The sequence below is a fragment of the Balearica regulorum genome, chromosome 1 (genome assembly GCF_011004875.1).
Source record: "Balearica regulorum gibbericeps isolate bBalReg1 chromosome 1, bBalReg1.pri, whole genome shotgun sequence".
Lineage (NCBI taxonomy): Eukaryota > Metazoa > Chordata > Aves > Gruiformes > Gruidae > Balearica > Balearica regulorum.
In genome coordinates this window covers 46,056,974-46,078,302 of record NC_046184.1, presented here as the reverse complement: position 1 = coordinate 46,078,302, position 21,329 = coordinate 46,056,974, and the positions used below count along the sequence as shown (strand labels likewise).

At 39.9% G+C, this 21,329-nt stretch overlaps 1 pseudogene; it reads left to right on the top strand.

Annotated features, from left to right (window-relative positions):
* The first annotated feature begins 13,302 nt into the window (after positions 1–13,302).
* LOC142600043 (uncharacterized) overlaps positions 13,303–21,329 on the top strand; it is a 101,409-nt pseudogene continuing 93,382 nt past the window's right edge.

Sequence of the window (21,329 nt, the reverse complement as noted above, 5' to 3'; positions counted from 1 at the left end):
GACATTGACAACTATTAATATGCAGAAAAGCAAAGTTAAAATAATCACATTCATACAATGGGAAAAAAGAGAGAAAGAAACTCACAACAGCTGTTAATTAGACACAGGAAAAAACTGAAATACCCATGTGCAAGAACAATAGAAATATGTTAGTGTGAAAAATTCATGAATTCCAATGAATTAGTTTCTTCCTGTGTGTGTTTCTAAAGAGCGCTCCACCATAAAGTCTTCCTCCTTCTGAAATAGAGTTTTTCTGTGTAGATAGGTGACCCTGGCAATGTAGAATGATGCGCTTTTATACCAAACATACACAAGCACTAGCTTGAAGATAACTGTGCAATGATCCCATTCATCTCCATGGAGTGTTAAATGGGAGGTCTAATTAGCTAAATCTGCTCACCATTTCACTGCTGATCACCCTTCTTTAATTATACAATGAAAGTTATCCCTTTTGATTAAATGGCACTGTTAAGCTTAAAGTCAGAGGAGCCACTGAAGCCATAAAAACAAAAAAGCATGCAGGGTGCAGAAACTTTTGTTACCACCTTGGACTTTGAATCTGCTTTTTCTGTGAACTTAAATCTCTTACTTAGTTGATTGTTGTTATTGTTGCTTTTTCCATGGTGAGACATTCATTGATTAAAGAAACTATATCAAACTATGAATTACTTAGTAAATAATCTCAACAGTTTTTCAGACAGCCTATCTGTGAGCATACAGAGGTGACTCTCCACTGTTACATTTTTCCATATATTTACCACAGTTAAGAAGTTGTTAATATATGAGGGTTTTGGTTTTTTTTTTCAAAATATTACTTATATAAACAGCATGGAAAGAAAACTGTGGAGTGAAAATGAAGGACAGACTCAGAACGTTCCTGAGAAGAAAAAAACAAGCCAAGCCTAAGTTTAAATCCTGAGGTAACAAACTACATCTGTTCACCACATGAGCAATAGACATGACTATGGTGTGTGTGAAAGCTATTCTGTATCCTTAATATAGACTTTGTACACTTCCTTTGAGCATCTGCTAACATTTTAAAATTTGAAGTGGAAGTTTTAGAGAAACTGACCAGGTGGCAGTAATATCTCAAAAGCTGTGAAGTGGAGATAAAACAGGGAGATGGAAGTCAGAGTAACAAGAGATCTCAGACACCTATGTGTTCATTACAGCCCAGATGTAGCCAAACCTTTACTCTCATGGGCAGTAGGTGTCTGGATCAAAAAAATCAAGAAGTAGCCTTCATGACTTCCTTAATTCAGCATGATTTTCAGTGTGCTAATGATTACAGCAATGATAAGGATCATGACATCTCAAATACAGAAAGCCAGGACAGAGAAAAAGGGTAAGGAAAGGGCAACCGACATCATCTACCTGGACTTGTGCAAGGCACTTGACACTGTCCTGCATGACATCCTTGTCTCTAAATTGGAGAGACATGGATTCGATGGATGGACCACTCAATAGATAAGGAATTGGCTGGATGGTCACACTCAAAGAGTTGTGGTCAACTGCTCAATGTCCAAGTGGAGAACGGTGACGAGTGACGTTCCTCAGGGCTCAGTACTGGGACCGGCACTGTTCAACGTCTTTGTCGGCAACATGGACAGTGTGATCAAGTGCACCCTCAGCAAGTTTGCTGATGACACCAAGCTGTGTGGTGTGCTTGACACGCTGGAGGGAAGGGATGCCATCCAGAGGGACCTGGACAGGCTGGAGAGGTGGACCCATGCGAACCACATGAAATTCAACAAGGCCAAGTGCAAGGTCCTGCACGTGGGTCAGCGCAATCCCAAGCACGACTATAGGCTGGGCGAGGAATGGATTGAAAGCAACCCTGAGGAGAAGGACTTGGGGGTATTGATTGATGAGAGCTCAACATGAGTTGGCAGTGTGTGCTTGCAGCCCAGAAAGCCAACCGTGTCCTGGGCTGCATCAAAAGAAGTGTGACCAGCAGGTCGAGGGAGGTGATCCTGCCCCTCTATTCTGCTCTTGTGAGACCCCACCTGGAGTACTGCATCCAGCTCTGGGGGCCCCAGTACAGGAGAGACATCAAGCTGTTGGAGCGAGTCCAGAGGAGGGTCACGAAGCTGATCGGAGGGCTGGAGCACCTCTCCTGTGAGGACAGTCTGAGAGAGTTGGGGTTGTTCAGCCTGGAGAAGAGAAGGCTCTGGGGAGATCTGATTGTGGCCTTCCAGTACCCGAAGGGGGCCTACAGGAAAGATGGAGAGGGACTGTTTATCAGGGAGTGTAGTGACAGGACAAGGGGTAATGGGTTTAAACTGAAGGAGGGTTGATTTAGATTAGATGTTAGGAGAAATTCTTTACTGTTAGAGTGGTGAGGCACTGGAACAGGCTGCCCAGAGAGGTTGTGGATGTCCCATCCCTGGAAGTGTTTAAGACCAGGTTGGATGGGCCTTTGGGCAACGTGGTCTAGTGGAGGGTGTCCCTGCCCGCAGCAGGGGGGTGGGAACTAGATGAACTTTAAGGTCCCTTCCAACCCAAAACATTCTATGATTCTATGATTCTATGAAACTATAGTTCTGTGCAGGACTCTTGTCAGTCAATCTGTCTGTGTAAGTGGCAGACAAAAAACTGCTACATCCACGAACGTGGACCCTCTTGGACATGTTCTACTTCAAATTTGAATAACACGTCTGCTAGCCAGGGGCTGAAGGTATTCTGGTCTGGAACTCTAGATCTAAACCTGTCATGGCGAGTCCAGTTCTTGTTTGCCACAATTTTCCCAGATATAAAATTGGACTAATGCTTCTGATCTAATTCAGAAGTCTTGTAAAAATATTTACAGGCTTAAACACTGAATTTTTTATTTATGAGCTAGTAGGAAGTGCATGAGTTAAATAGCTACCTGAACTGTAAATCTGAACAATCCCTTATTTGAACATATTACAAAATAGTTAACACCATCCAAACCCCATTTATGGTTGTGTGAATTTGATTCAATATTAACATTACTGAACACCAGAGCACAATAAATTTATGAATATTGTGGGTAAGAGAAAATAAAATATTTTTTAAAAAGATAATTTGAAGAGCTGACTTAATTTGAAAGTGGTAAAACTTCTAGTTTTCAAAACCTACCTTATGGAAAATATTTGTCTACAGACATAAATAATTAAATATTTCTAGTAAGTGTTACCAAGCAAGGACACCTCTGACTGAGGTCCTTGTTACTATAGTGATGCAGTTCTCATCAATGTTACCGTGAATATGTTTCCTACAGTAACAAGACTGTTTTAAGAGAATAGTAAATCAAAACATTTTGAAGCTACATTTTTTGATGAGGAAGTCACTGAATATTTTCTGTATCAGTCACAGCACAGTCCTTCTCTTAGTAAGCATTGCCTCTGGTTTCACATAAATAGAAGTCTGATGCTGATCAAATCCATTATAGATTACTAATACAACATATTAGTAAAGCTGGTTTCAGTCATCCCTCCCTTCCCTTTGCCTTTAATTTACATAATAACCTTTCAATTGAGGTAATAGTCAAGTGCTCTGAGAGACGAAATGAGTGTATCTTTATGAAATATTTAATCATTGATTGTCCAGTTTGATTTGGATGAAACATAACCTCAGCTCCTGCTGCTCTCACTGTTACCCATTTCCTGAAAAGAATATTGTTCTCTTGATTGTAGAGTGGGTTTACTGACTAGCAATTTATTCAGATTCATAAATCCTATCCCAGAGATGTGCTGTGGATAAGTCTTCTTTTTGACATGGAAAGGGAGTGGGGATAGTCAGACAATCATCATTACCCCTTTTAAAATACAGAACAATTTATTTTTCTACTCTGACAACAACTGCATTCATAATCAGCTACAATTAGAGCTGTGGTTTCTGCTCTGGCAAAGTTGCATGACTTGATTAAGCTGCATTATTATTTTCAGAACTGTGTGTCAGTTAGGACTGATACACAAGCTGTCTGTATCACAGTCAGCTATGAAATAGTATAGCCAAAGATCTTCAAGGATCTTTAAAAATTATGTATATGATGTGTTCCTTGAAGCCATGTGAGGAATAGGAGGACAGGAGAATACTTTGATTACAAAAACCAAGGTATGCTACCTCAGGAAATTACTGAGGTTTAATGATAATATTCAGCATACTGAAACACTGAAATATTTTGGCTGTTTAACAGTGTCTGGTGAACTTGAGAGATAGGATAAGAACCCTGTGCTCTAGGGATTCAAGCGTAAGTGTCTGTTTAGTCAAGGTAGAGAAGAAAGTAAGCTATGAGACTTTAAATAATTATCTAGTATAGTCTCTGCAGTAGCTTTTTGGCAAGCACATAGAAGCAGGTGTTCAAAAGGGGTTTTAACAGTTGAATTTTTAGTCACATCTGTTTTACTCTGGTAACTATGCTGCATCTATTACAGGTGAACATTCTGCATATTAAGACTACCTTTTAGCAGTTTTCAGTTTTTCTCTGGAAAGAGTCGTGCAGAGAAGCAGAAGAGAACATGGTGGGGGATCACACAAGGGTTTTTAGCAAACTTGCAGCAGTGAACAGCTCTAGGCTTACAGCCTGGACCTTTCTGCCTTTGCACAGCTGGCCCCACAATCAGCAGGAGAAGCCAATGCCCAAATACATGTCCACAGCTACCTAAAACCACTCAGACTCTCAAAATCACAAGACTGACTTGAAATTCTTTCAGATAACTAGTCTGTTTTGGATTTCTTTTGGTTTCCATTTTGGGAGTCCCTAGCAACACTTTTTTTTAATCAAAACCAGTAAAGAGAGTAATGTGGGATCTTGAACGTAAAACTAAAAGTCTTCGCTATATGAAAGGCTTCTTGTTAAACCTTAGGTCACACAGGCTTAATTCAGTCAGAAATACAAGCAATTAAGAGCCATCAATGACAGTGGGTGTACGGTCTGTAAATGTCTTTTTGATTTTGGTCCTGCCTTCTATGTACCCCAGCTTCCCGTTGGAAAGTGGAGATTATAATACATTGCGTGAAAAAATAGTAAATACGTTAAGCATTCATATTCTATCAGAAAAAGATATATAAATACCTAAGATGACAGGGCTATGGGTGATAAGATTTACTGACTGAAATTCTTATGTATTCAGGTGACTCCAGAAGTATGGGCCCTTAAAAAAGGGGAAATCTACATCATATCCCAACATTCATGAGAAACTAGTAATAGTAGGCAACATGGGCACAGCAACACAGACATCATCCCTTCTGTTGAAGAAGTATTGCATTAATTTATAGTAGTAACTCCAGTGTAAGTAGATCTGGAAATACTCAGCACATTCCATTCTCTCTCTTATTAAAAAAAAAAGAAAAAAGAAAAAAAAAAAAAAAAGAAAAAAATATATTAAATTTCCAGCAATTCATCACAGAAAATACCAGTCTGGTAGAGTTACCTTTGTACTTTGTAAGTGTGCATAATATTACAGTGTCACCATGGTTATGGAAATATTTCTTTGCATGGTTCATTTTAAATACACAAATAACATGCAGAGAAAAAGCCACAGCACAAAGGAAATTCAGCAATGGAATGCAAAAAGAATACTGAGTGATACCAAAGATACAAGTGTAATAACATGCAAGATCCAATTACCAACAGCTGGCCTGCATCCGGGCTGGGTTTGTGAAGGAGGTGTGAATGATACAGCCAATACTTTATCACACAGCACTATTTATGAAAGTCACTAAACCCGTAACTTCACATTAGGAAGTATTTGACATAAAAATCTAAAAAGAATTGCCTGGGTTTATATACATAGTTTAGAGATCATGCACAAAACTGGTGTATTGTCAATGGAGTCTCTTTCAAATGGAGGTCACATCTATGCTAAAGCTTTCAGGTATTATTTTAAAAAGGGAGATTACAGCAAGTGTATCCACATGTGATAGTTTCAAATTGTGTTCTGTCATTCTGGCCACCTTCTGAATTTAGGTGGCAACTGAATTCTTCTGAATTTAGGTGGTTTTTCCAAAACAGAAAAAGCACTTGCAACTAATAAGCTGTGCACATTTGTTCTGCTTCAATTGCCTCATAATGTATTCACAACAACAACTCAAGTAAGAAGCACCTGTAGGTTTCTTCTGCTAGCAAGTGCTCTGCAGTTCATTTGCTTTCCAGTAAGTTGAAGAAATGGTCAAAAATGAAAAAGGTTGACCATGGCACTATGTCATGATCTTTCATAAGGACATGAAATTACTCATGAAAATGTTTTCACAGAATAGAAAAGACAGGATCTACACATAACTTCCCCCCCCCCCCCCCCCAAATGATATTTCTTTCCTTCCTCTGAAGTTATATTCACTCCTAATAATTTAAGGAAAGTATTGTAACAGTTTTCCCTTTCCGATGAGCTGTTGCTACTATGAATGTGCTATTGTTTTATTTATGGTCTGCATATGAAACTTGTTTTATTTATGGTCTGCATATGAAATTGAGCTGGCCTATTTCAATCAGTGCAATATTAAAGCTTTCAAGAATAAGTTCTGGCTGTTTGCAAACACTAATAAGAAGGTGGAAGAATAAATGAGGAATAAGTAGCAGATTGAATACTCTTTCTTATTCTGGATACTGAGTTCAGAAAATTCATCATTTTCCTCCATTGGTCATGTCCACTGTGAGCTATTCCTTGGATCTTAGAATCATGCTGATTGGAACGGACCTCCATGGACAGCTAGTGCAACCATATGCTCAAACCAGGTCCAATAGAAGCAGGTTACTGAGGGCCATGTCCAGGCAAGTTTTGAATGGCTCAACAACCTCTCTGGCAACCTGTTCTAGTGCTTTACCACCCTCATGGAGAAAGATTTTTCTCCTTTCTCTCCCTGCACATGTAACATGCTCTATGTCCATGATCATTTTGGTGGCTCTTCAAAGAGCTTGGTCCAGTATGCCCTTGTCTTTCTTGTGCAGGAAGCCCAGGACAGGACACTACTCCAGATGTGATCTCACAATAGATGTTCAGTAGGGGGCAAGGATCACTTCCCCAGATCTCCAGGCAGCACTCCTGCTAATACAGCCCAGGAGGTTGTTGATCTTTTTTTTTGAGGGCAGACTGCTGAATCATGTTCAAATTGTTGTGTAGCAGGATCCTCAGATCCTTTTCTGAAAAACTGCTTTCCACCCAGTTCGCTGCCAATTGGCACAGTTGCATGGCATTATTCCTTACAAGACCCAGACTTTGCATTTGTCTTTGTTAAACTTTATGATGTCTCTGCTAGGCCATTTCTCCAGCCTGTCAAGATTCCTCTGAATAACATCTCTATCCTCCACAGCACTGATCTCTCCTCACAGTTTGTTAGAGGCAACTTACTGTTCTTACTCTATCCTGTCATCCAGCTCATTAATAAAAGTGTTAAACGTTATTGCCCCAGCAGCCATCACTGAAGGACACCACCTGTAACCAGCCACTGGCTGGACTTTGTACCACAGATCACAGCCCTCTGAGCCCAATGCTCCAGCCAATTTTCCAACCAACTTATTGTTCACTTATCAGTCCATACTTCACTAATTTGCTTGTAACAATATGTCAGTGTCAAAGTCCTTGCTAAAGTCAAGGTACACAACAGTCACTGCTCTTTCTTTAGCCCTGCAGCCAGTCATCTCCTCAGGCAAAACAATTGGGGTAGTGAGGCATAATTTGCACTTGGTAAATTGATGCTGGCTGCTCCAAATCAACTTCTCGTACTTTGTGTGGCTGCAAAAGACTTTGAGGAGTTCTCAGTGACTAGGGTGAGATTGACCAGCCTGTAGTTCCCTGGATTCTCCTTTTCACCCTTCCTGACGATGGTTGTAACATCCATGCTGCAAGCATTCATTTCATGAGTATATAACTGCAGATGAGGACCTTCAGTAGAAATCTCACTGTGGATGAACAACGACCATGTCCCAGACAACCTTATATTCAGAGTAAGAGTTTGTCTCACGCAGTATGAAGTTCAGTTGCTGTTTGGAGAGGACACAGAAGACACTAGAAGAACTTAAACTATACAGTCTTGGACAAAGAGAGTAAAAAATAATTAATTCCAATCGAATTTCAGGCCTTAGGAGTAGATATACTAAAATGCTCACAAAATATGCAGAAGATCAGGTTTCTGATCCCTAAACAGTCACATGAAGACTTCAGATGATGAGAACATTGATTTTAATGCATTGCTTAAAAATAGTGAGAATACAGACATTTGTTATTACTTCTTTACAAAGTTATAATGGGCTTACAATGCAGTATGTCTTCAGCTTCTGGACCTCATGTCTTCTATGAATTATATCACTTCACAGTTTTTGAGGGTAGTGTTCACAATGCTCTTTTAAGTGCTAATTGTTAATAAGATTAAATATTTAAAAAGAACTCCCCCCCCCCCCCAGTAAATTTAGACTGAATACAGGCAAGTTGCAGATAAAAGCAAACATTTAATTTGAAATACATATTTTGTTAACATCCTACAATATGTAACTGAGAATGTTTAATATTTGCATGTTATCCAAATCTAACATGTCATAATCATCTCCAGTATTGTTTCATGACCCCAGTTGAGCTGCTGTCATTCAAGAATTAGCACTTTACCTCGAGGTTTTCCACTTTATTCCACATGTTTATCTCTCACATTATTTTCTAATATATTTTGGACTAAGTAGCTATCCAAGGTTACATCACATATTGAAAAGACATGTACTCCCTCGTTGGTGTGCTCACTGATTTCTTATTAATACTAATGGAAGTTAAGAGCATGCACATCACTCAGAGAGCAGTCCCTGATGAGAGAATGAAATGGCTGTATAGAACAGGTTTCACTGTTGATATCACAGTTGTCATATGAAAAGAACAGAAAAATGAATGGAGAAATATAATTTCTCTATTTACTTCTCACCCATCTTCACTATCCATAGGAATCGTCCCACAGTTTAAGTGCTGTCTGAGAGCACAGATTATGCATACATACTTTAAAGATGCAATTTGATCTAATAATTTTAACAGAATTCAAATAGTCACTACATTGTCTCAGTGATAAAAATTTTGCCCCATATTGATAAGAATTAATTACTTTTGTATGTGCAGTCCAAAAAGTTTTCAAGAGGGCTGAGGAGCACAGTGGCCTGTTTCACCAGATTTCCCCTATGATTTTAAACAAGTCACTTAAGGATAGATCTGTGCTGCAGTGTTCATGCAACTGTCCCTTTTGCAGAACCCACTTTGAAAAAGGGACTCCATTACAGATTCATAATCCTGAACCTTCTCATGAATTTTGGAGCCCAATAGCTTTCTGTTTTCAGAACATGGAAAGATGCAATAGTACCAAATGGGATAATCAGAGCACTCAGGACTGATAGCTTCAAATTTAAAGGAATCTAAACCTACCTCTACCAACAGATGGTCTTGTGAGAGGGTTCCATCATTCTTCACAGCTAATAATTTTTAACTAGGCTAATTAGTCTGTTTTTCTTTCCATAAACTTGTAGCAAAAACTTTAGGCTTTTTTGCCTGAAGCAGTACAATCTCAAGTTTTATTCTGTTCCTCAAGGAATTCTATGGTATGATGCAGTAGAGATTACTGCAGCAATGGCCTGAACATAGAAGGTCCATCTCTTGGAAGAAAGTCCTACATCCAAATGCTTAGAATCATTTTTACACTCTATCTTGTCAAGCACGGGCATTTTCCCTACTCCTACCCTGAGTATTATATAAAAAGCAACTTGAGGCATATTCTTCCACTGTACTGTTATTCAAGGAAGAACATAAAATGCAAATCACCATATCACCATGTCTGTGGTCTAATCACTGAACCATTCCTAATAAAGGATAGTTATCATCTGTGCTTTCTGACAAACATGATTCATTTGGTATGTAAGTGTGAAAGAGTAATTAATGTTTAGTCTGTGACTTCTTGGGAGACTTAAGTGAAATATGTATCAATCCACTCAGAACTGTTGAGGTTAAAACTCCACTGAGCATGCCCCAAACCAGAAAGCTACATAAAGCAGTCTAAAGCTGTCTCATTGTAGACTCCCTTTGAGGTTAAACAGCAGCTAACAGGTACATTGGAGACTAAATTTTCTTCAAATTCCTACATGCATCTCATTGTGGATGATGGATTGCAGCAATCAGTGTATCTGGCTACATCTACACAACTTCGATTGGTTGTGGCCAAGTGGGGACTTGTATTTACCTATCACACATTATGGGGCTCTAGTCAGTAGTGTCCATACTGATTGTAGGGGGGTTCTAGAGCTCATTTAGTACCCACTCTCTCAAGAAGTTTCTTTCCTTTTTGGCTTACTCTGAACCTCAACCATAACATAAGCCACCATGAAGCAATATGACAATCAGGAAATTTTGAGCTGAGTAGGAGCTGAAGCTCTAAGGTAACATCACAGTGTAACCATTGTTCCTGTGTTTGCTTCAGCTGTCCTTAATGCAGAATAAATTAACTAATATCAAGACAATAAAGCAATGTGTCAGTGGAGGAGTAGACTAAATGTCATACAGATAATTAAGATAGATGGGGGCAATTTAAGTGTTGTGACAATATCCTTCCCTACTTGGATATAAAAGAATTCCTTATGGAAGAGAACTTGCTAGAAGGAAGGGGGGGGGGGGGAAGCAAACAAAAAAAAAAAAAGAGAGTGAGAAAAGCAGTTTCTACTATGTCACTCCCTTGTATAGAAAAGAACTGTGAAGGAATGGAGATAGATACTATCTTGGTAGTGTAGCCAAAAAGGCCTGTAACGAAGGCCTGCTTATATTATACATAATAAGAAAATGTAGCCAAGAAGAAAGGCCTGTAATGAAGGCCTGCTTGTATTATATGTGATAAGAAACTATTCATTATTACTTTAGGTAGAAGGCTAACAATTCTTAGAATGAGCACCTGCTACACATCATGAGAAAAAGGAGGAGCTACAAGACACTTCAAGGTCCTTATGTACATACTTTGCAGAAAGGGAGGACATTAATTGCCTCCAGCAACATCCTTATCTTTCTGAGGCGTATAGCAAACAATTACCAACACTGAAATACTGAGAAACTAGGGGAAAGGTAATTTGGGCCCGGGTCCCCACGACCACCGACCCATAAGCCCCCTACCCAAATTATACCACCTACTCAAAAGATAGAGGCGGAGAACAGAACTGAGCATGCATTCTAGTTTGCATACTAAGCGAAGAAATATGAACCAATTATTGGAACGGGGAGTGTACCACTTTGTAATCTTTGTAACATTTGTGTATAAATATGACAAGAGAACCAGCATTAGGTGTGCCTGATTTGAGGAACTATCCTCCTGACACCCAGCGCTGCAATAAAGGAAATGCCTGCTTCTTAATGCTAAATTAGTGTTAAGGAGTTTTCTTTCATTCCCGAATTTCGGTGACAGTTTTGGCGACCCAGATGGGACAAGGCTTTTGAATCTCGACGGATCCGTGGGATCATAGGACCTCCAGCCGGCACCGAGGGATTCTCGGGGAGACCCTTCGATCCCCCGGACCGAAGAGTTCTGAGCACGTTCCCTGGGACAGGTAAAAGGCATTTCTCTTACTTTTTAAATGTGATTTAAGATTTTTGGGTTAGAGGCCCCCTTAGCCTTCAAGTAAGCCGTGGCGTGAGCTACGCGAGGGGCTATTGTACTGTAATTTAAGATTTTGGGTTAGAGGCCCCCTTAGCCTTCAAGTAAGCCGTGGCGTGAGCTACGCGAGGGGCTATTGTACTGTGATTTTAAGATTTTGGGTTAGAGGCCCCCTTAGCCTTCAAGTAAGCCGTGGCGTGAGCTACGCGAGGGGCTATTGTACTGTGATTTTAAGATTTTTGGGTTAGAGGCCCCCTTAGCCTTCAAGTAAGCCGTGGCGTGAGCTACGCAAGGGGCTATTGTACTGTGATTTAAGAATTTTGAAAAGAACTTTTGAGAGGTATTGATCAATCAAGAATTTGTGTTTTAATTGTTTTGTGTTGCTTTTGTCACCTTTGTCATTTGTCAATTTTTGTTTTGTGTTTTTTTGTGGTATTGTTTTGTGTTACTTTTGTCATTTGTCAATTTTTGTTCTGTGGATTTTGTGGTATTTGCGTTACAATGGGTAACAAACCTTCGGTGGATGGGGGAATATTAAAGAAATCTCCCCTAGGGTGTATTTTAAAACATTGGAAACAAATAGGAGGGGACCCTCTTACAAAAGGACAACTAATTGAGTATTGTAATCACTGGTGGTCGATATATAAATTGGATGATCAGGAAAAATGGCCCAAGAATAAGAATTTGTAATATAATACAATATTACCATTGGTGGTGTTTTGTAGAAGGGAGAAGAAATGGGATGAGGTACCTTATGTTGATTTGGTTGGGTTTTTTTTCACCTTGCGAAATCATCTTGAGTGGCTGAAGGACTGTGGGTTTACCCTACAAGACCCCCTGGCACCAGCACTAGAAAAGCAGAAAAAGGTAGCAGGAGGCTGTGAAGGTGTTGCTCTGCGTGTAGTATGGGGCAACGGTGTTTGAAGTGCGAGCGTGATGAGGAGGATGATTTGGAATTAATGAGAGATGTTGGAGGTTGCATGGATGGTTTTTGGTAACAGGGAGAAAGGGAAGGAAGTTAGAGAAGAGCAACGAGAAAACGAAGGAAAGCGGAGACAAGCAGGGAGAGACAGGGAAAGAGACGGTAACCTGAGAGCTGCGCTGCAGGGAGCGTCAGCAAAGAGTAACTTCAGGGGAGGACGGCAATACTATGGGGGAGAGGCGGGGCCTCTCCAGCACAAAATACCAGTAATACCTTAGGAGATCATCAGTGTGCCTATTGTAAAGAACTGGGACATTGGAAATGGGATTGTCAGAAATTTAAGGACTGTTTTAGGGGTCCTATGCCTATCAGTCCAGAGGTTCTGGAGGAGGCACGATACAATCAAGAAGCAGCTCCCTTTCCACGTCAGTTCCCCTTAACTAAGTCCTGAAGGGGACCAGGGGAAACCTCCCCAGCAGAACCCCTGGTTATAGTAGAGCTGGGAAAACAGAAAATAGATTTCCTTGTAGATACTGGGGCAACTTATTCTGTATTAAACACTTGTCAAGGAAAATTGAGCAATGATGCAGTAAATGTTGTGAGTGCCACAGGGAAAGCGGAACAGCGTGTCTTTTTTCCATCCTTTAAATTTTAAGCTTGGAAAACAATGGGTAACTCACCAATTTTTATATATGCCTGAATGTCCTATACCACTCTTGGGACAGGACCTATTGAGTAAATTGGAAGCACAGATCACCTTTAAAGATGGAGAAGTTCAACTATTAATCCCTGAATCTAAAGCCATTGAGGCAAGAGTTTTTATGTTGCAGGAACAACCTAAGACTAACGAAGGAATTCCCAAGGAGGTGGAGAATGCAGTGACACCTTTGGTACGGGCTAGTGAGGTTCCAGGTAGATCCAGAAGAGCAGAACCACTAAGAATTATCCTTAAACCTGGAACAAATCTGGTAAGACAAAAACAATACCCATTGAAGACAGAGGCCAAAAAGGGATTAGAAAAGTTAATACTCAACTTTATAGAATATGAGTTGCTCACATAATGCGAATCAGAATTTAACACCCCAACCTTACTCGTTAAAAAGCCAGGGGGTGAGGAATACAGATTAGTGCAAGATTTACAAGCTGTGAACCAAATTGCACAGGACATTCACCTGGTGGTGGCAAACCCCTATACATTACTTACAGCCCTCAAAGATAAACATGAGTGGTTCACAGTCCTAGATTTAAAGGATGCCTTCTTTTGTATACCTCTCGAGAAACAGAGTCAGGCTATTTTTGCCTTTGAATGGAAAAGCCCAACCACTGGACGAAAAACTCAACTAACCTGGACTGTGTTGCCTCAAGGATTCAAAAATAGTCCAACAATCTTTGGAAACCAGTTAGCTAAAGAATTAGAAATATGGAGAAGAGACCATCCTGGAGGAGTTATGCTGCAATATCTGGATGATATCCTATTAGCAGCAGAAACCTGGGAGGAGTGTATACAAATGACTATAAGCTTATTAAACTTCTTAGGATAAGGAGGATACAAAGTGTCCAAGAAGAAAGCACAGATTGCAAAACCAATGGTCACTTACGTGGGACTTGAGATTTCACAGGGCCAGCGGAGATTGGGAACAGATCGGAAAGAGGCTATTTGTCAGATCCCAGAACCGAAAACAGCAAGAGATCTGAGGGCCTTCCTGGGAATGGCTGGATGGTGTCGTCTGTGGATATCCAACTATGGACTGCCGGTAAGACCTCTTTACGACATCTTGAAGGAGACACAGAGAGAATATCTGCCTTAGAACCCTGAATGCGGGCAGGCCTTTCAGAGCCTAAAAAAGGCTTTGATGATGGCGCCTGCCCTAGGGCTGCCGGACTTATCTAAGCCCTTCGAACTATTTGTATATGAAAGGCAACATCTCGCTTTGGGAGTATTGGCCCAGAAGATTGGGGACTGGAAGAGACCAGTCGGGTACTTCTCTAAGCAACTGGACCCTGTAAGTAAGGGATGGCCGGGATGTTTGCGAGCTGTAGCGGCCACCGTCCTATTAATACAGGAAGCCAGGAAATTAACCATGGGGCAAGAGATAATTGTATATGCACCCCATATGGTTACCACAGTTCTAGAACAAAAGGGGGGACATTGGTTATCCCCCAGCAGAATGCTTAAATATCAGGCGATGCTATTAGAACAAGATGATGTAGAGCTCAAAGTCACCTCTGCTGTCAATCCCGCTATGTTTTTTAACCATGAATGAGGAAAGTGAGGAATCTTTGAGCCACAACTGTCTGCAAACAATTCAAGAAGTCTATTCCAGTCGCTCAGATCTGCATGACGAACCTTTGACTAACCCTGATCTGGAGCTGTTTACAGACGGTAGCAGTTTTGTACAGGATGGGAAATGAAGGGCTGGATATGCTGTTGTTACAACTACAGAAGTTGTGGAGGCCGAGGCGTTACCCATCGACACGTCGGCGCAGAAAGCGGAACTGATTGCACTATGTCAGGCCTTGAGAATAGCTAAAGGTAAACAGGTAAAAGATATGGACAGACTCCAAATATGCCTTTGGTGTCGTGCACGCTCACAGAGCCATTTGGAAAGAAAGAGGATTGCTGTCAGCACAAGGATCTTCTATTACACACAAAGAAGAAATTTTACAACTTCTCCAAGCTGTCCAGGAGCCAGAAGAGATTGCTATAATGCACTGCTGGGCACACCAGTTTGGGCAATCCAATGTTAATATAGGAAATCATTTGGCAGATTGCACTGCCAAGGAGGTTGCACAACAAGGTATTCTAGCACTAATCCCAGCTAGAAGGATACAGCTACCAGGGACTAAGCCTTTTTACAGTGAAGTAGACCATAAATTGGCATTGCATTTAAAAGCAACAGAAAATTCAGAAAGATGGCTGATAACCCCCAATGAGCAAGTTATTGTGCCACCTCAATTAATGACACAAATAGCTGAGGCCAGACATAAACAAACACATTGGGGAGTGGAGTCTTTGATTGACAACCTCCAATCACAAGTACTTAGTGTTCGAATGACTAAGATTATAAAATCAGTTACACAGAAGTGTCCAGTCTGTTTAAAAAAAAAAAAAAAAAAAACAACCCTCTTAACCAAAGGAGGCCACCCCCAGGGGTTACTAGGTGAGGGAACTCCCCCGGAGATTACTGGCAAAATGATTTTTCTGAGTTACCCAGGCAAAATGGCTATCGATATCTTTTGGTTTTGGTGGATACCTTTTCAGGATGGCCTGAGGCTTTTCCCTGTCGCACCAACAAAGCACGGGAGGTTGTTAAATGCTTATTAAAGGAAATAATACTTAAGTTTGGTGTACCAATTGGAATGTCCTCAGATAGAGGACCGCATTTTGTGGCTGAGGTTTTGCAACAATTAAGTCAAACCTTGAATATTACATGGGATTTACATACTCCATGGAGACTGCAATCTAGTGGAAAAGTTGAAAGAATGTATCAGACTCTTAAGAGACAAATAAGTAAAATCTGTCAGGAAACAACATTAAAATGGCCCCAAGCCCTTTCTTTAGCACTTCTCCACATTAGGGTACAACCTCGGACTAATAAAAAGGAAAAACGCTTGCAGGTCTAAAGAGATACGTCACCTTATCTGAACCTCTGACCCTTGATACCCCCATGCATCCATACCAGCCTGGCAACCACGTCTACATGAAGACTTGGAACTCTGAACCGCTAAAGGAAAAGTGGAAAGGCCCCTTCCAGATTCTTTTGACAACCTACACAGCAATCAAGGTTGAAGGAATTGAACCATGGATCCACTATACCCGAGTTAAGAAAGCCCCCCCTGGATCAGTGGCAAGTAACTACGGAAGGACCTCTAAAAATCAAAATTGAATCGGGTTTGAAAAAGTATGTCAAATATGTAAGATGTCTTGCTCTGTTAGGACAGGTATGGTCCTGTTCTGGGTATTACTGGCAGTTTCTTTGCTCTCCAGTCAAGGGAACCAACAGGAGCTATGGTCTCAAGCCCATAAACAACATACTGGTATAATGGGGAATGTAGGCAAAGCTACCTTACTGACAGTGGTAATACATGGAACTGAGGTGTTTTTAGAAAATGAATGGGGCTTGGAGGATGGCCATTGTGGGAAAATTCCCATAATTAAGGGGAAGGTAGGGAAAGAAATGAAAATAGGATGCAGAATGATAAATGGATCTACACATCAGAGGGCAAATAAGGCCACATCTTGTATAGGAGAAGGTCAAATTACGACCCAATGTATTTCTAGTACCTTAGATTGTTGGCACAATTTTACTTTGGTACAATCTGTGCACATAATCTGTTTAGGCGTCCTTGATCAATTGTTGGCATTAACATTAAATTTAAGATAAACGTTATCGAACCTAGTATGACACGATCCCCTAGTCTAAGCCTGGGCCTGTGCCAACTGGACCCTCTGGACTGACTCCACTTACTTTTAGCATTGGTCCGTATGTCATTAAAAATGTGGGACAACAACAAATCTTATTAAATCCATTTTATTCCCTTAAAAGGGTAGAGTTGTCCATACTGAAATCCTCGCCAATAAGTTAGCTTCTGCCACTAAGGACGTGCAAGGATTACAACATCCTCTTCGATCCTCTCTTTCAGCTTTAGGGGCAAATCAGTGGCTGTTACCAGATATATTGCCTCCATAGAAACAAATTAATGAAAATGACCACGAGATAATCCTGGAGGGCCTGGGCACTGGCCAAAGTAATATCTCATTAGCTCTTAGCTGTATTCAAGCCCAACTATGGGTCCAGTCGGTGGCATCAGCAATCATTAGAGAAGGGGAAGAAGGGGTCTTACCTAGTGAAGTCCCTAAAGTCATTTGGGATAACGCAAAATGAATTTGAAAAAGAATTCCAGTCTTGATGGCAGTTAGTGAATTTCACCTACAATCCCACCAACCATAGTGCCACAGCATTTGTACTGACTGTATGAAATGCTTCAATACATACCCCTATAGAAATGAATTTAACACTTGTGAGAGAACTTTTACATCATCAAGACCTACAGAAAATTTTGCAGACATGAAAATGGACGGAAAACATTGATAACCATCCACCACGATACTGAGAAAATCCATCAGGTGTTGGAAAGAGTGAAGGAAGATGGGGAGCATAAGTGGTGGGATACTCTGTTTGGATGATCGCCTAACGTTACTGGACTATTGAACAAAATGTTGCATCCGGTTATTGTATTGCTTTTGCTTGTCTTATTAGGCTTTGTTTTAACTACAGCTTTGTATATTAAACTTTGGATAATGATGAAGCACATGATACAGCTCACAACATTTGCCAGAAGTACTGCTAATATATCTACTGATTTATATATGGCTTTGATAGAAAAGGGTGAAGGTGAAACTTTTAAGAATCTGAAAGGATCTGAAAAGTTTCAAAAGGGAGGAATTGTAGCCAAAAAGGCCTGTAACGAAGGCCTGCTTATATTATACATAATAAGAAAATGTAGCCAAGAAGAAAGGCCTGTAATGAAGGCCTGCTTGTATTATATGTGATAAGAAACTATTCATTATTACTTTAGGTAGAAGGCTAACAATTCTTAGAATGAGCACCTGCTACACATCATGAGAAAAAGGAGGAGCTACAAGACACTTCAAGGTCCTTATGTACATACTTTGCAGAAAGGGAGGACATTAATTGCCTCCAGCAACATCCTTATCTTTCTGAGGCGTATAGCAAACAATTACCAACACTGAAATACTGAGAAACTAGGGGAAAGGTAATTTGGGCCCGGGTCCCCACGACCACCGACCCATAAGCCCCCTACCCAAATTATACCACCTACTCAAAAGATAGAGGCGGAGAACAGAACTGAGCATGCATTCTAGTTTGCATACTAAGCGAAGAAATATGAACCAATTATTGGAACGGGGAGTGTACCACTTTGTAATCTTTGTAACATTTGTGTATAAATATGACAAGAGAACCAGCATTAGGTGTGCCTGATTTGAGGAACTATCCTCCTGACACCCAGCGCTGCAATAAAGGAAATGCCTGCTTCTTAATGCTAAATTAGTGTTAAGGAGTTTTCTTTCATTCCCGAATTTCGGTGACAGTAGCAGGAAGAAACAAGAGAAAACCCATTGTTTCCCCATTATTACTGTGGACAAACCAACAGAATAATGAAGAAGCAACTGAAATTGTTTTGCCTACCTTGAGGAAACTTTAGAAGATAGTTAATTTAATAGCTGGTTTACTCTCTCTTCTTGGATCCAACATTAGAGCTGGACCTAGACAAACAGATTTATGGCCGGGTTATATTCCATAATGTTTGAATGCTGGAATCATGCCTTTGTGCCATTGGCAGCTATCATTAACAACACATCAAAGGCTATAAATGGTTCTTTGCAAATCTCAGTTACCTGAAATACACTTTATCTGTACCATGCACCTTCAGGATCTGGGTTATAATCTTCAGAGAAAAACAAAGCAAAACAAAAAAAAAAAAGAAAAAAAAAGCTGTATTACATAAGGACATAGTAAGAAAAAATTTAATATATTTTCTAAAGTTTGCAGAAGGAACACCAGATGTGCACTGAATCATGAGTCTCCCTTTAGGATCTTAGTGATCTTTAGAAATACTCTTTTCAACTAATATATTGACAACCTTCCTATAAAATCTGCATGGAAGTCTAACAACCTGTACAATATGATGCTGCTATGATTCCCATGGTTTTCTGTAAGACATACTTGAGAAGTGGAATGTTCCCAGAGGAAATATTTAACAGCCGTGGTATAGCCACAGCTCATATCACAATGAGTTGCTAGAATACTTCAAATGTGATTCTACTTTACAGACCAAAATGGTAAAGTTAGGGGTCCTACCTTTACTAACTTACACTGACTGAGTCTTTAGTGAGTTCCATTTACAAGAGACATTTTTCTAATTGCCAGTCCTATTCATTAGCCTGTGGATACCTGAAAATATCCTTCTTACCATCTGGAAGCCAAATGATGATTTCAGTTTTACCTGTTTAGTCTCATTTTCTTCACTTTATGCCCTCAGTTATACATAGGCAAATCTTCTGTAAATGATCAGAGGTGGACTCCTGTACTCCTGGTATAAATGTCAGTATTTCCATTTTACAAGAAGTCCTGTCTACATACTCCCAAATTATACCTCAGCTGTATACAAATATGACATCGAATTAATTGCTTTTTGCTTTGTCATTTAACTGAATAAGGAAAGCTAAAGAATGCATTTTCATGAACACACTTGTCACAAGTCAGTAGGCAACTCATTTCCATATGTTCACAGAGATTTACAGTGGTTTAACTAGACCGAAACACTTGAGTTAAAGTGGAACATCCAGCCTCTACATGACCAAAATACTGTGGCTAAGATCCCTTCCAAAATAGCAATATATTCCCATTTTAATTTGTTATCCAAGAGAACTTTTATATATCTACTCATTTGATCTACATAACTGTGGAAGCTAGGAGATTACCAATAACACATTTACCCTCTCTGAAGTGGGGAAATACTGTGATTGCTATTTCAATAAAGGAAAGCTAGGAAAGGGAAATTAAGAGGTAGCCCCATAAAGGGATTTTGGCGTGTGGCCACCAGTGGAACTCAAAGCTCCAACCAAACTTCCTCTGCCAGGCCTGGAGGAAATTATCCATTCAAGAAAAGGATACACAGCAGTCAGCATGCTGAACCAGGGATACACTTAAACTGGAGAATAGGAAATGATGGAGAGAGCACATCATTTGACTCTCACACCTCTTTTTGACATTGATATATCAGGTCCATAGACTGCAACAGAATATGGAAGCACATGATCTAGCTCTGTATTGAAAGTATCTCAGCATGAAAAATAAGCCAACACTTAGATCCTTTTACTGACAATGCAGTGCTTAATCTGAATAACTTAAGTCTTTCTAAAGTTTACATTAGGGTATATATTTTAAGCTGGAATTTGAAGTCCTGAACCTTTCCCTTGAAGTAAAAAACTAAGCTGCTCCCCTGGGAGAAAAGAAGCCAATTTCCCTTTTCTTTTATAACATGGCCAGTGGTAAACCTGTATTTCATTAGAGTGCTTAAACTCAGGGCCTTCCTCAACACTGGAACATTCAATCCAATTTTTTCTATCATCTCCTAGATGTATACCATAAGCTTAGAGGGCAAGCATTCTGCATTAAAATATAGAAACAACCCTAGAAAAAGAAACTGGAAACCAGGACTCATATTTTCATGAGAGCTGTAATCACTAGACAGTAACATTCCCTTTACCTTCTTACATATGTATGTATGTACATACATACAGGTATGTAGAGAAATAAGATGTTTTTTAGTGTTTTGCAGCCACACAAGCTTGAAGGAAAGTCCTGGCATATATCCCTGATCTCTCCCTCTAGATTTGTGGTAAAATACTTGGGGTAAGAAAACATGAAGATTTATCAAAAAAAAAAAAAAAGAAAAAAGTTTTATAACCGTTTATAATAAATACCTGTATCCAGCTTCCTATATTTGTGATAAACATTTGTGATGAACAATATATATATAAAAATATATGTGTGTTTAAATACATGTGTATGAAAACTATAGAATATATTTAACATTCTTCTGTGTTCACATTAAACTGAAACTTGACTTTCAAGAACATGGATCACAAAGTAAATGCTTATTCCTTTTAAACAGCCAGTACACACTTACTGCAGCTTTTTAGAAAACATCTTTATTTTGCTCCTAACTTTGATTCATTCTTCTAAAATTGCACTAGGCAAAAGACATAGTCATAATTTTATGTATTGGCAAGTACACATGCAAGTGTACAGGGATGAAT